The sequence below is a fragment of the Marmota marmota genome, unplaced genomic scaffold (assembly GCF_001458135.2).
Source record: "Marmota marmota marmota unplaced genomic scaffold, marMar, whole genome shotgun sequence".
Lineage (NCBI taxonomy): Eukaryota > Metazoa > Chordata > Mammalia > Rodentia > Sciuridae > Marmota > Marmota marmota.
In genome coordinates this window covers 3,405,228-3,420,457 of record NW_026000327.1, presented here as the reverse complement: position 1 = coordinate 3,420,457, position 15,230 = coordinate 3,405,228, and the positions used below count along the sequence as shown (strand labels likewise).

At 42.5% G+C, this 15,230-nt stretch overlaps 1 long non-coding RNA gene across 1 annotated transcript in view; it reads left to right on the top strand.

Annotated features, from left to right (window-relative positions):
* Positions 1–4,200: 4,200 nt before the first annotated feature.
* The window catches only part of LOC125614499, a 14,452-nt gene continuing 3,422 nt past the window's right edge, over positions 4,201–15,230 (top strand). The window contains exons 1-4 of the long non-coding RNA XR_007345079.1: positions 4,201–4,707; positions 4,985–5,042; positions 5,518–5,617; positions 9,606–9,691. This is a non-coding gene — a long non-coding RNA (uncharacterized LOC125614499). The remainder of the gene's footprint in view (positions 4,708–4,984; positions 5,043–5,517; positions 5,618–9,605; positions 9,692–15,230) is intronic.

Here is a 15,230-nt window from a genome sequence, read left to right as displayed (position 1 = left end):
CACATACCCAACCATCCATCCATGCTTCCATCTATCCATCCATCCATCCATTCATCCATTTATCCATCCATCCATCCATCCATCCATCCATCCAATTTGTCTATCAATCCATCCATCCATCCACTATCTATAGAAGGCAAGTGTGCACATAATCATGCATACATTACGTATTACATATCTACTGAACCTATACACGTCTACCTACATATTTATTTATCCTCTACCCTTTGCACTCATTGCAATGTCCTGCCTGGTCTTTCTGAGATGGTGGATTCTATGCTGCATCAGTAGAGACCAAAGAGAAACAGGAAGTGGAATGTCACCTTGATGGACAGATGGGATGTTCCTTAACAATCAATGAGGCTCCGCTGTGGCTTTCTTGAGAATCTGTCCTGCACTTCTCCTCTTTGGATACAAGGCAGTGAGCATGCAGAGTTTTCCTTTGGTGAGTCCTTATCGGATGGATGCTTCTTGAGCTGACTCTAAAACATGGATCGATGACTGTGTCCAGGGGTATGTGTCTCAGTTCCATGTGCAACAGGAGGGTCTTGGGAAACCAAATGCTAACGAGGACAAATGAGAAAACACACACGTTGTCTGAGCAAGTAGGTAGAGGAGGAAAAGTCTCTTTGGGCTTAGGGTTTCAGAGGTTCAGTCCGTGGTTGGCCGACTCCATGGCTCTGGCCCAAGGGGAGCAGAACAAGATGGCGGCAGGGCCTGGAGGAGGAGAGCAGCTCAGGACAGGGCACCAGGGAGCAGAGAGAGCTCTGCTCACCAGGGACAGGACAGAGACCCCAAAGGCACAGCCCAGGGACCCCCTCCTCCAGCCACACCCCACCTGCTGCAGTCACCACCCAGTGAGTCCATTCAAGTGGATTAATCCACTATTAGGCTACACCTCTCATAACCCAATCATCTCGCCTGCCCAGAAATCACCACACTCTCACTTTCTAAAACCCTACAAGGGTTTACTTGAAATATAAGAAATAAAAGTCAGGGTGGAGAGAATCGTTGCAGTGCATTCATGAGCGGGTTGGTGGTAGTCTTGCATGGCTGCCTCTCAGGAGCCTTCGTAGAGGCAGAAGCTGCTGCAGCCTCCATAGAGACCATGTCCATCACTCATTCTCTATTGCAAGCCATGCCCCAGGCTGAGCCGTCTCAGGAAAACGCACCAAAACCTGGACACAGCTAGGCACCCATTGACCCCTACAGGATGCATCTCTGGAATATTCCAGGGTTGTCTTCTCTTGGCTCAAACCCTCCCCCTTTGTCCCTCTTCCTTCCCTTCTATGCATCCCAACACGCCATGTGGAGTCCACCATTTTGAATGTGTCCTATTCCCCAGGGAAGACAAGTGTGACCTTAGTTTCCAATTTCTTTCTCCAAATTTCTATTTGATTCTCTCACCTTTCTGAAGTTGTGCCTCCACAGGGCATGGACTCCAGCCCTTCTGAGTCTTTTGTGTGACTTTCTCTTTCACTCAAGAGCTTCAAAGGGCCGTGCGCCATTAGGAAGAGGGAAAAAGAAAATCCAACTCCACTCCTGGAAGGTTACTTGGCATGTCACGTAATTAAGACTGACATAGCAACATTGGCTAACTCGCTCCCATTTATTGGGTTGCAAGAAATATAAATTGGACTCAGCACTTTGTTAATAGGAACCACAGGGAGAAGATGTAGGGTGAGTCTTTGAACAAAAGAAAAGTTTGGGAAGCAAAGAGTCTAATAAAGTTATGATATTTCCCCTGAAGACTCTTAAATACCCACTCCTGAGAAGGTTTAATAACCAGATTTTTTAAATCCCCAGGAAAGAGTATTAGATGGTGAGTATTTCAAATGGAGATTAAGCAAAAGGACATGATAATAGAATGTGTTAGGTATGTTTCCAGAACTGTCACAAAATGCATGAGATATTTGGTTTGTAAAGAGAAAAGGTTTACCTCAGACATTTGGAGGTTCCAGTCTATGATTGAATGGCCCCCTTTGCTCTGGGCCGGTGGGTGAGACAGAAAATCATGCAGGGCCATGATTGGTGGAGCCAAAGTCGTCATCTTATTGTCATGGAGAAAGAAGAGAGAGGGATGGGGTCCCACAATCCATTCCCAAGTTACACCCCGAATGATCTGGTCTCCACCAACTCCCAATGGTGTCATGTTGGGGAACCCAGCCTTTCACTCACGGGTCTTTTGAGAACAATTGTGACCCAGGTTATTGCATGCATTATGCTTACAAGTATGTGTTGATCAAGGTGCTTTTAGAAAGGAGAGTGTCATGAATTTACCTCATCCAAGGTGATTCACAACAGCCACAAACTTCAAGCAATCGAAGTGTTCACTCATTCTTCCATGGATGAACAAATTCTGATGTTCATGTGCACACACACACACACACGCACACACACCACACACACACACAAAATGCACACACAGTGGAATATTACTGAGCCACAGAAAATATGAAAAAGCAATGTTGGTTATATCATGGATGGACCTAGAAAACATTATGTTGGTGAAATACACCACCCAGAAAACGTTACAGATAATTATTCTACTTTAATGAAACATTCCAAATACTTATACAATTAAAAAAAAAAAGAGATCAGGTTAGGGTTGCCAGGAAATGGGGGAAAGAAATAGGGAGTCTCTGTTTAATGGATACCGGGTGGAAAAAAATATATTTGTAACTAGATATTGGTGGTGGATGCATAATATTCAGAATGTGCTAGATGGGAATGAATACTTCCTTCTGAAAGGGTGCCTTGGAGAGTGAATTGGGGGCAAACTGTGGTTTACTGTCTTCTGTCATTTTACTTTCTTTGATTTCAAAAAGTGGTTGGTTTTGTTACAAAAATATTAATGGAAAATTACAGAAATAAAGAGTTCATGGTTTAAATTTTGTGCTTGTTTTGTGTTGCTGTGACCCAATATATTTGACAAGAACAACATAAAGGATGAAAACTTTCTTGAGGATCATGGTGTTCGAATTTCAGTCCAATTTGGCCAACTCCATGGCTCTGGCCCAAGGGGAGAAGAACAAAATGGCGGCAGGGCCTGGAGGAGGAGAGCAGCTCAGGACAGGGCACCAGGGAGCAGAGAGAGCTCTGCTCACCAGGGACAGGATAGAGACCTCAAAGGCACAGCCCAGGGACCCCCTCCTCCAGCCACACCCCACCTGCTGCAGTCACCACCCAGTGAGTCCATTCAAGTGGATTAATCCACCAAGTAGGTTAAGGTTCTCAAAATCCAATCATTTTCCCTTTAAACCTTCTTACCTTGTTTGACAGATAAGCTTTTGGGGGACACCTCATATCTAAACTACAACCATCAGCATTATTATTTTCATTTCTTGCCATCTCTAAATACATTTACCAAGACATTGAATTTTTTTTTCTTCCAAGAATATCCAATTTTCAATTTGGTATCTTGAATATAGAAAGACTCCCTATTGAAAGGATTTAAATTTTCCATGGGGAACCTTAATATCCTCTTTCTAAACAGTTTTTCCCCTTGACCTTCACTTTGTGTGATATTTTTTATGAGCTCCATGGTGCTCGGGAGCATTCAGTAAAGGTTTCTCACTGACAGAAAAACTGATTGTTTTGCAATTTGTACCTCTCCTATCAGATTTAGTGTCTTCTGTGCAAAAGGAATGCCCTTTTCCTTAAAGTGACGACTTTAGTGTAATTAATGGACTGTACTCAACCCCCAGGCACATAATGTCTTAGTCATCAGAAAACATTCCCTTTCCAGGCCCATAAAACCCTCCTGAGAAAATGGTCCATCAATTCCTCTCTTTCTCCTTCACTCACCTCAAATTGGCTGCAAAAAGATTCTCCGAGAACAGAATATCTTGCTCAGCTTTTATTTCACGGTCTCTATTTGAAGAATGTGGTTCTGGAGGTCACTTACTGGGCCACCTGGAATCATGGCCCAGTTCTTGAAATTTGAATTGTGTGACAAGCACCTCCACAATTCCTCCTTCCAAGGTATCTGCTTCAGGAATGAAGGAGGTGTCCCATAATCAATTCCCAGGGAATGATGGGCGGGAGTCCAATGTGTCCAGATGGATCATCATCATGGACTGGAGCCAACCAAGGTGGTGGGCACATTCAAGTACATTTGCAGGTGTACGGGTGTCCAGATGTCCATTCAATTTTATCTGCCATTTCACTTTTCAGAAAGTGGTCAATGGTGGACTGACATTCTGAAATGGAAAATTCCAGATATTCTCCATTCCTGTTTCAAATATGCATCACTGTGGCATCATTATGACCAATCTCCCCACCAAGAGAAACTGACAGGAGCAAAAGTTTGTTTTGGCTCATGATTTCAGAGGTCTGAGTCCAATCTTGGATGGCCCCATGGCTCTGGGTCTCAGAGAAGGCAGAACAAAATGGCGGACAGGCTTGGTGGAGGAAAGCTTCTTCACTCAGGGAAGACAGGAAGCAGCAGAAATAAAACACAGGAGTCGATGCAAAATACAAAATCTAACTCTCTCATCTATCTTCTTCCTAGTAATGAAAATATCTAAGAAAGAAAACCAGAGTGGAAACATTTTTTCCAAAGACAGCCAAAGACTTGAAAATGACCCTTTGGTCAACAATGGGCCACCTATCTCCTCTGGTTCCTTCCACCGAATTCCTACTGTCCAGTGCCATCCTACTGGGAGGGTTTCAGCCTAACATGGTTGAGAGCAAAATCATGAAAAGGTAAAGACGCAGTGTTGTGTGTTCAAGGTGGGTTGCTGCTTTGCCTGAGAATTTGGCAGATTTTGCAGAGGTGGGGAAAGAATCTTAAGGACAAAGCAGAGAAGAGATTGCTGATTCAGTGTTTCTCTGCTTCAGGGCTGCATGCAGTCAGCATCCTAAACTTTACCAGGTGATAAATGTGATTAATTGATAAAAGAGATTTATTTTTTTTAAGGAAGCAATTACTGATGGTCATTATTCTGATAGCTTCTCTTGTTTTTCCTCCCCTGTCCCCCAGATAAGACCTGTTCCCTGCAGAACATAAACATCTTATGTTGGCGCTGGGATATGGACAGGTGTGTATGCGTAAAATTGCATTCTGGCATCTCCTCGTCCTGAGGATCTTTTAATTATGTAGTTTTTATAGGATGGTGCAGTCTTGAAAGCTTAATTAGGGCTCGAATTTCCTCTGGGAAATGTGGGTGAACTTGATGAACAAGAACAGAAAAATTCCAGTGGATAACTTTGGGGGAAAAAATAGTGATTTTTCCAAGAGTTGTGGGGAATCATAATTTAAAATAAATGGGAAAAAAATCTTGTCTTGGAAATGGCAAGAAAAATAGTTATTCTCCTCTAGGAGCTCAGAAAGGACTGAATGTGCATCTGTGCATGTTTGTATGTTGACATCATGGCACCCAATGGGATTTTCAATAGGAGGAGAGACTTGGGGAGGTGATGGGTCAAAAAGCAAAGCCCTCGTTTTGAGATTAGTGCCATCTAAAAAAAAAATGACAGAGCTTGCTGGTTCTTTCTTCTCTCCAACATGTGTAGATACAACCAGAAGGTGGCTGTCTGCAAACCAGGAATAGAGTCCTTACCACAGACAACATCCACCAGCAATTGGATCTTGGACTCTTCAGCCTCCAGAGCTGTGAGAAATAAATGTTTTTTTTTTTTGTTTAAGCTGCACAGTCTGTGGCATATTTGTTATAGCAACACATGCTAAGACATTATAAAAAAAGATGAGGAAGACCTTGTAGATCTTCTATTTAGCAGAGCTGATAACTATGGACTTCCAATGAAGCACTGTGACACGGGATAGATGTTTGTCATGGTGGTGGCTTTGTTAATGCACATTAAATGGATCTTGATGGTGTCCCCAAAGAGGCGCATTTGAGGACATCGAAGATTTGAACTCAGAAGGAGAGGATGAGACTTTTCTTTGTTCGTTGCTAAGGACAAGAAGAAGCAAAGATGTGAGTCATAATGTCCAGGGACTTAGAAAGAATTGTGTTTGACCATCAGTTCTAGAGTTTGAGCTGTATGTTTTGGATGAATGATAAAAAGCATTGCCAAAATAATTTCTCCACATGGCAAATGAGGGTAGGATAACACTTCTATGTTGATGTGAAGATTCACTTAGATACAGCATGTGGAGAAGTCCGTCTGCCTGTGACACGTTAATACAAAGAACAGACACCCAACCTAATGGGAGAAAAAACTTGTAGAGAGATAAGGAATCTCTTTTTGGAAAGAGTTACACTTGCAGAAGGAAAAAAAAAAACAGAGAAAAGATATGAATGTAAACTGTCCTTTTGGAAAAAGTGAATTTGAATGGTTTAACCAAACAGCCAACGAGAAAGAAAAGAATACATGAGAAGATGATGGAACCTAAAAATGATATAAAAATCAAGATGGCGACACTGGGGTTGTGGCTCAGCGGTAGAGTGCTTGCCTAGCATGTGCAAGGCACTGGGTTCGATTCTCAGCACCTCCTGCAAATAAATAAAATAAAGATCCATGGACAACTAAAAAATATTTTTAAAAAATCAAGATGGAGAAGATGATGATAATAATGGGAGTGAAGGACGTCGCAGGTATCCATGGGCAGAAGCATTCCATGTTAGTAAGATGACATGCTGGAGACACTAGAATAGGCCTCCACTGTCACAGCAGTAAGAAATTCCTTGGGAAAGGAATCGAGTTTGGTGGATTACAAGGCAAACAAGTGGAAAGAAACATATCAGAAGACCACAGAAGGAAACATCTGTACAAAGAAGGAAAACTAACTCCATAGCATCTCAGTTTTAGGTTCTATATTAAGGATGGTGGTATGGAATGTCATAGAGAAAGAAAGAAGCCTTGATAGAGAGGTCAGTCATACAATTAAACAATAGTTTGAAATATTCAAAAGCTTATCACATATTATATCCATTAATGTTGGTTAATAACCAAATCTATCTACCATCTTGTTTTAAACCACACAGAGGTCACTAAAAATATTCATGACTGAAAGTTATCTTTTTGGAGTAATTCCCATCTTTGTGTGATGCTAATGTGAAGTTACTTTTTTTGAGTAATATTTTCTAACATTATTGTTATAAACAAGAGCGACTTATTTTTGCCGGTTGATGCCCAACATGATTCTTGCTGGCTGATGTGATATTTCTGAGTAGCGTTTTCATTTTCTGCCTTCAATTTATAGGCTCACAATCAGAATGACTTTAAAAAATAGTAATTTTTCAGGCATGCTCCCCCCTGTATTTATTAATTTAAATTATATATTTTCTTTTACACTAAATTTTGTGGTTAACAATTCCAGGATAATGGCAGAAAAATGATTATATTTTGTTGAAGCATTCACCTAATATTACCTGTCTCTCTTCCCTTAATTTAAATTTAGGCAAAAATTATGTTTAATTGTTTGTACTCTGCACTTTCCAATCTAGTTTCGTAATTGAGCATTTTGAATATGTTTACTCATTCCTTTTTCATCTTTATATTTTTCACTTATTTTTCCATTTACATATTTAGGATTTTCTGATTCAAGGGATAATTGAAATTCATCATTTATCAAATCTGAGCTTGAAATGAACTCATTCAAAATCATGTAAATCCCAGTAACGATCAGGTAGTGAAAGAGAAGATCGTTCTTTATTTTCTTATACTTGAATGCAAAAACACTCCTAAAACAAGTTCCAAATGAATGTAAAAATACCCCTGAAACTTCTTTGAGTGTAGGAACAGCTCCACCTATGGTAAAAAGTGCTTTGTGAAATCTTGGAATTGCAAAGAGCAGATTCAATGATGTAGAAGAACAAGGATAAAAAGCAATTAGGCAAAATAGACTAAAACCCAGTGACATGTGACGTTGAATACCTAGAGTTGGCCACTCGAGTCCTGACAGTTTGGGGTTTCTGGAATGTTCCATGCATGGTTTGGATGTCATTTGTCTCCTCCAAAACTCAGGTTGGAGTTTGGCCCATGATGTAATGGTATTTCAGGTATGCGGACTTTAGTGATAAGGTTTAATGCCTTCCTTCCAAGGGTGATTTAGTTCTTGCACCAGTGACTTGTTATAATGTGAGTTTGTCTCTTTTTGATTTTTTTAACCTTTTTTATATACTTGTTTTCCGTTTTTAAACTCTACGTCCCTGCTTTGGTGATTTCAAGGTATGTGAATCGGACTATTGTAACTCAGCGTCCTTGGGACACACAGGCATCAGAGACTGAAGAGACATCCAACCTGGAATATAATGAGTGACCTAAATGCAAACCATGGATTTTGCATCTTTGTCCAGCATTTTATGATTGATCTAAAGATTTATTTTTCTTGGGATGTAGAGATGTCCCAAGACTCACATCCTGAATTCGTTCCTAACGAGACCACCTGGGATCAATACGAGACTCAAACTCATGCTGTCTGGATTCCACCACTTCCTGATAAACTAATATGTCACTTTTTCTTGCAAATATTAGAAAAGCATCCAAGAGCTTAGTAATAAAAGTGTTACTCATATATGAAAAAGATCAAATTTCTTGCTTTCTATTTCTGCCATTGCACACGGTTATTTCTTTTAATTTCTTGTGGATGTAGATAACGGTGAGGTTCACGGTGGTGTATTCACAGATGTACGTAGGAAACTTGGTGGAAGTGATATTGCATATTTCAACCTCAACAAATATTGCTGATATTTTGAAGCTTTTTCTTGGAAATAATCTAAGGTTGCTTTTCTGTGGTCACTAATGTCTTGCCCATTAACATAAATGCAAATACCTAGAGAATAAACTACTTTTTTTTTTTTTTAAATCAAATGTGGCCACCATATGCCATTGAGATGCTCTCAGGTAAAATACCATCACATAAATAATGCAAAGACCATATGAAGATCTGGAGGTGCAAAGTGACTAATTAACTGGTGTTAATTAAGTAATAGGCCGTCTGCATACCGCAGTCAATGGTTGCGCTTATGAAAAAGAAAATGTGCCTTTGCAAGGTAGCCACTAAAATAGATTTAAAAAATGATGTATGCACCAGGAGAGATTTTTTTTTTTTTGGAAAAATGTACAGGAAATCAAGTCAAATCATTCAAATTTGCTGTGTAGAGCAGATTTCCTAGTATTTGATAAATTTAATGCTCAGAGATATGTTTGGAAGTGGGTTTGTGGCCAATGTATTATAAACAAAAATAAAACAACAAGAAGAATATAATGGAGAAGAAAACCCCAAACAATTCCCCCAAATGCTCGTGTCTTCCCTGTGAATATTGCAATTTCGATAGATGCTTCCTACCCCTCTTTCTGTTGGTTCACTCTGATGGGTGAAAGGTGTGAAGATCCACAGTGAAATTAAAAAGATTGGAAAAACTAGTGCCTCTGATGTTTAATTTCAAATTGGGTCAAAAAATTCAAAATGAAAAAAAAAAAAAAATCAACCAAGGGAAGAATTTCAAGAATCTCAGGATTTAAAACAAAACAAAACATGAAGATCTTAAGTAAAAATTCATCTTGAAAACACTTAGATGTATAAATTATTAGCAATGTTTTTGAAGACATTACATAAATTGCCTGAGTTTTGTTTCATAGGTTTTATTGTGGAAGTTCCTGTGTGAATTCTTTTCTAATTTCATTTTTAACAGGCATATAATACTTCCACGTATTGTGTGAAAATCGAATGGAGATATAGAGCATCTTCATCTCCTCACACATTCATCATTCCTTGGTGGTGAGTTTTTGATTAATAGTTTAGCTTTCCTTTGACTCAGTTTCCAGGGTGAATGGGGGAACTCACTTCTTGAATATTGTTGGGTTTTGAAATAGAAGGAAAAGAGAAAACAAGTGGCTTCCCACTGGCTTTGGAAGTTCTGTCCAGAATAAGACTCATCATTTTCACACGTGTGTCTGGGAACCAGAGATGAGGGGAGAACACCCATCAGTGAGGAACGGAGAGGTGCCGTCTACATCCGTGGATGAAGGAACCACATCATAAACTGTTGTGAGTTTTTTGAGGGCCGTTAAAAAAATGAGCACAAACATGGCGGCTTGGCACCACCCCAATCTGATGATCTTGCACCTTGAGATGTTCCAAGTGCATGGATCTCACTTAGCCAAGATGGACAGGTGGGCTGGTGGGTGCCTTCCTACAGATTCAGGAGAACCATTCATCTTCTCAACGCTCCACCTGTCATTCCCTGGTTCCATGTTCTTCTTCTCCGCCATCTTGGCCAACGACGTTGCATGGATTAAACCATCTTTTCAGCATTCCTTATTCTTCAAATTCTTGAGGAGTCCCATGTCCTGATGTCACCATGTTTTGACCACAGTGAATTTTTTTTTTGAAATGGTTCATTGTAGGGTGCTCTCCAGCCTCATTGGCTTGTATCCATTGGATGCTACCAGCGTGTAGCTGGGAGTCCCCTGGGGTCCATTTTTAAGGGGCCTTGTTAGGTTTAAAATCTGGGTTTAATCCATCAGTGGATTAATCCATCCACACCTGGATGGACGACGGTGGCTGGTGGGAATGGTGGGCAGGTGGGACATGGATGGAGAAAGTGAGGCACTGGGAGCATGTCCTTGGGGAATATACCTTGTCCCAAGTCCCTTTATCTGTGATTCTCATCCACTCCCTTCCGCCATCTTGTTCTTGCTTACCTCAGACTTTAACATGGATCCTGAGAGTCGGGACTGACACATTCTGACCACAGTAGAAACACACATCAGCCTCTGACCTTTGCATGTGGGGCTTTCTGAGCCAGGGATATTGCACGATGCACCTGGAAAACCAGTGGACTAGATGTCCACTAAAGATTTGCTGCACACAGATGGAGAATGGAAGTCCAGAGTGTGTTGGCCTTTGTGGAAGACCCCACTGGACATCCTCCAGCTGAGGTGTCCTCCCCAAACCACCATCAGGGGTTCAACTTCTTCTATCTCACAATTGGGGTGGACATTAGGTTCCAATAGATCCCAACAAGTGGGGACCTCCATGGACCATCCATTCCTCACCAGAGACAAAGATGGTGGCCAAAAGGTTGCAGATCATGCAAGACAGGATGGAGCCCTCCAAATCTGGACTGAATCGAGGGAGACCTTCGATGGAATGGACAGAGATGGTCCAAATCACCTCTTGGGGATCTGTTTTGGTTCCATATGCAACATAAAAAAAAAATCCCCTGGGGTTTTGTTTGATTCCAGTGACTTAGACTCATTATGCATCTCTGGAACCGAGTGAGCAGCTCACTGATTTTTTTATGTGCTCAGATATATTTTGTAGAGTATTGGAAACAAGAAGAGGTGGTCCTCCCAGTTATATCCGTCCCCATTGGCAGAATCACCCGGAAAAAACAAAAAATCTTGCCATTGACATATGGGTTTCCGTCCTTCGGGTGAACTCAAAGTCGATCTCAAGAGAATAATGGGAAAAGGAGAAAAATAGTGATAAATGTTCCCCGGGTTCCGCTGGTTTTAATTAAAACATTTGTCATCCCTGAAACTAATTAGTCATTACATAAGAACTTTATTATGGCCGCGCCGGAGAAACATTACCCCGGGTTTTCTGAGCGAAATTGAATCTCGAGTAAATAATTGTTTAAGTCAGAATTAATCACTCCATAAATTATGTAGCCACCGATGGCTTTAATGAACTTATGTTTGTTAATAAATGTGTCGAGGTCTTCTCTGCGTTCACACTAACAGGACGATCGCTTAATAACTTTATCGGACACCAAAGTAAATGATGCAATGACTTTAGATGGGTTAAAAAAAAAACATGTTTCCTATGCGGGGTGTCTGAGAATGTCGTGGCTATTTGGAAGTGACTGGGTTTTGGTGGTAGGCACCAGAGGACCAAGCAGATACTGTGGGATGCGGATATGGATCAAGAGGAAGGTCAGATGTCCCAAGTTCAGTAAATGCTATCATGGCTCAGTATGAGGAGCCCCTGGAGTGATGGTTACCTGCAATCATGGCCAGTGGGCAAGTCTTCCAAAGAGAGCCATACTGCGGAGTGGACCCACGGGTCCCAGGAGATCCTACGGTAGAGCAATGTCCATCATCGGCACGGACAACCTGGTGAGGACAGGTTGCTAGACAAAGTGTCCAGGGTTGTCCTGCAGAGCCCTTAGGCAAAACCCAAATTATCATCACTGTCATTTCCCCTTGAAGAAAATTCCTCAAGAAACTAGGAAGGGAACCACCATTTGACCCAGCCAGTCCACTCCTCCATCTATACCTAAAGGACTTAAAATCATCATGGTATAATTACACAGCCACATCAATGTTGATAGCATCTCAACTCACAATAGCTGAACTATGGAACAGACCTAGGTTCCCTTCAGTAGATGAATGGATAAATAAAATGTGGTGTATACACAATGGAATATTATTCAGTCATGAAGAAGAATGGAATGATGGCATTTGCAGGATACAGTTGAAGACTATCAAGCTGAGTGAAATAAGCCAATCCCAAATCACCAAAGGTCGAATGTATATATATATATATTTTTTTTTTTTCTTGAGTCTCAAAGGCATAAGTGATTTGGATTTCTACTCACCACACTATATTCATTTATCTGATTTTGCATTTAAATGTTTTCTTCATTATTGATTTTTTTTATTTGTTCTGATTAGTTCTACATGGCAGTAGCAGGCACTTGGACATACCGGACGTAAGTGGAGTGTCACTTCTCCTCCTTCCGGTTGGACGTGATGTAGCATCACAAGGGTCCTGTGGTCATATACACACACAGGGTCATGATGTCCCATTCATTCTCCTGTCTTTAGATTCTGCAGAGCTGAAATGATCTTCTTGGTGGGTCCCACCCTCACAATGGCGCTGGGTCCCTGTGGGTTAAAGGCTGTGTCTTCAGGGCATCCAGAGGACACTCAGGGGACAGAAGGTATAATGAACACAGTCTGCATCTCACATGTGCCCCCCACACTCCAGATGTCTCTGCTGGAAAGACAGACGCAGGGGTTGCCAAGGATATGACAGACTTCGAAAAGAAAGCCAGGCATCGGGGCTCGAGAGTTGGTGGGCCTGGCCTGGTGTGGTGACGTGTGCCTATCATCCCAGTCCCTCTGGAGGCTGAGGGAGGAGGATCGCAAGTTGGAGGCCAGCCTCAGGCACTTAGCGGCCCTAAGGAAACTAGTGAGACCGTGTTTGTTAATGAAAAATAAATAAAAAAAGCTGGGGATGTGGCTCAGTGGTCAGGTGTTTCTGGGTTCAAGCCCCAGCACCAAAATATAAAAATAAAAATAAAATAAAAAAATAAAGGAAAGAAAAAGAAATAATATTCGCAACAAATTATCACAGACTATTCCTACCCCCAGTTTCAGGGGAGAATCTTTGCACGGAAATCAGTGACGGCGTGGTGTCCAGTTGACCTCCAGACATCTAGAAATGTCATCGAAGCAGGTTTTCTAAGCATAGTGCATTGACATTTTGTTTTTTTCTCCCCATCCTGGATGTTAAGTGCTGCTTCTGCCCCAGGGACTCCTGCATTTTACTTGCGACGCTCCCACCCTGTGCATCATAAACACGATTGTTGGAGTGCGGCTAAGAGGTCACAGGGTCCCCTCTGAGGGTCCACGCTGACCTGCCTCAGCAAAGGGGCTGGGTTTGCAAGATTTGTGATGGTTTTGATTGTCACTTAGAAATGTTAGGTCACCTGCTCAAAAGATGATGTTTAGGGCCAGGTGTGGTGGCTCACATCTGTCATCCCAGCAGCTCGGGAGGCTGAGGCAGGAGGATCCTGAGGTCAAAGCCAGCCTCAGCCAAAGTGAGGCCCTAAGCAGCTCAGGGAGACCCTGTCTCTAAATAAAATGCAAAATAGGGCTGGGGACGGGGCTCAGGGGTCCAGTGTCCCTGAGGTCAATCCCTGGTACCAGAAAAAAAAAAAAGAAAGAAAAAGAAAGAAAGAAATCTGGGAATAAATCCACTCAGGGAAACCTGAATGGCATTAAAAGTAAATTAATAGAAAAACAGCAACGGCTCTCTGTTTTGCTCAGCGGGTCATGAGATGCTCATCCGCGGGGCTCTGGGACATGTCCATCAGAGCCCACACCCTTCCCTTGGATGTGCTGGGAGATAGTGCGTTTCTCTGTTTACACAGAATCCTGGACAAATCCTCTTTTGAATGTGTCAGATAAGGGCTGGGTGGAGATGAGAAAGGGACACTGTCACTTTTTATCACACCAATGGATTGGTGCAGACCTGGGCAGAAGGCCCTCCTGCATCAACGTGCCGGAGCGCTTACAATGTGGCTCTCTTCATTTTGCCTCAAATGCATCTTCCCTCCTGTGGGTGGATTTTATTTTCTAAGTGACGTGTCTTGCATTGTGACAGATCCCAGGGTCATTTCCATCTGTGCCCAGAGCGCCCAGGGCTCCCCGTGTGAATTAAGTTTCCAGATTTATTTCTCAGCTCCTGAGCACGATGGGGTGATACTTGAGGGCAAATCTTATTATTTTGTCATATTGAGGGAGTGCGATCTGCAGAGGCAATTCAGGCAGTGGCGGGGACGTCACATCCATCAGCTGGGATGTCACCGGTGTTGTCTCTTTGGATGGAAAAATCTCTGCTTGGCACGAAGGCACACACCTGTCATCCCAGAGCTCGGGAGGCTGAGGCAGGAGGATGGTAAGTTCAAAGCCAGCCTCAGCCAAAGCGAGGCCCCAAGCAACTCAGTGTGACCCTGTCTCTAAATAAAATGCAAAATAGGGCTGGGGACGGGGCTCAGGGGTCGAGGTCCTGGGCTCAGACGTCCTTCCCAGGGTAGATTTGGAATCAGTGGGAACAGAATGAGGTGATCACACTGTAAAGGCCGTCTCTGCAGGACGGAGAAACCCGCTATTTACTTAAAGTAGGTCCTTTGGAATTGTACACAGGCACCATGGGGGACCCAAAGCCAGGTTCCCCATGGCCATGAGAGCTACTTGTGGAGTGCCCAGCAGCAAGGGGAGGTGACAGGGATTTGTTTCTTGTTCCAAGTACAGAGTTGGGTTTTCGTCACTATGAACAACAGAGCTGACAAGAAACCACTTAGAGGAGGAGAGATTTATGTTAGTGGTTGGTTTCTGAGGCTCAGGCCATGGTCAGCTGGCTCCAGAGAGGAAAATGTGTGGTGACAGGGCACGGTGGGAGGGAGGCTGCTCAGGTTCTGGTGGCCTGTAATGAGAGAGAGAGAGAGAGAGAGAGAGAGAGAGAGAGAGAGAGAGAGAGAGAAGAGAGAGAGAGAGGAGGAGGAGGAGGAGGAGGAGGAGGT